Source organism: Lucilia cuprina, chromosome 2, assembly GCF_022045245.1.
Source record: "Lucilia cuprina isolate Lc7/37 chromosome 2, ASM2204524v1, whole genome shotgun sequence".
Classification (NCBI taxonomy): Eukaryota; Metazoa; Arthropoda; class Insecta; order Diptera; family Calliphoridae; genus Lucilia; species Lucilia cuprina.
In genome coordinates, this window is record NC_060950.1 from 14,604,441 (window position 1) to 14,605,374 (window position 934).

A 934-nucleotide genomic window follows, 5' to 3' on the forward strand; every position below is an offset into this window, starting at 1 on the left:
TAGATAGATAGATAGATAGATAGATAGATAGATAGATAGATAGATAGATAGATAGATAGATAGATAGATAGCTAGATATATAGGACTAGAACACTAATCACCCGTCTCAAACTTTAAATTTCATAATTTGTTAACATTTACGTAGAAAAAGTTATCCAACGAAAGTAATAAAAACTAAATTTTCATTTTAAACGCGATTTTAAGGTTAGTATGTTTTATGTAACAATTACTTTTTGGTGTGTCCTTTTGAAAACAAAATCCTTTTGTTAAATAACTAATCTAATCTATTTTTTCTTGACAATATTGTGAAAAAATATATTTATGTTTATTATACAACTCACCAATAATAGTTTAATAAAAATAGAACATGAAGTCATGTAAATGTTTAAAAATTAAAGAATTTCTTTCAAATTAATTTCCATGTGATGACAAAATTTGGGTCATATGTATTTAATGCTTAAAATTGTTCATCTACTAAAAAGTACGCAAATATTACATGACCAAATTCCATTAACTTTTGTTTTCTCTTCGTAGATGACCATCTTTGTTAAAGTGTTAAACAAAAAAAAAAGGAAACAACACAATTTCATACTTATTAAGTTAAGTCTGTTTTAGCATTTTTTCTTATGCTTCTTATTTTTTAAGGGCCTACTTTTTAACTAAAACAAAAGAAGACTACTTTAAAATTGCCATTTTTTTTAGAAAAATTCTACTAATAGCACCATGATACTATTTAGGATGTTGTTGTTATTTTTTTTTGTCTGGCTATATTGTTTTGAAGTCTAAAATATATAAAATAATACGAGCAACAGAGGACAAGAAAAATAAATGGAAAATGTAGAGCCCTAAATAAACGTAGAGAAATAATTTCAACTAATGTAAGAAACAAAATTTTCGCTTTATATTAATTTTGCTTTTATTTTCCTTCATTTAG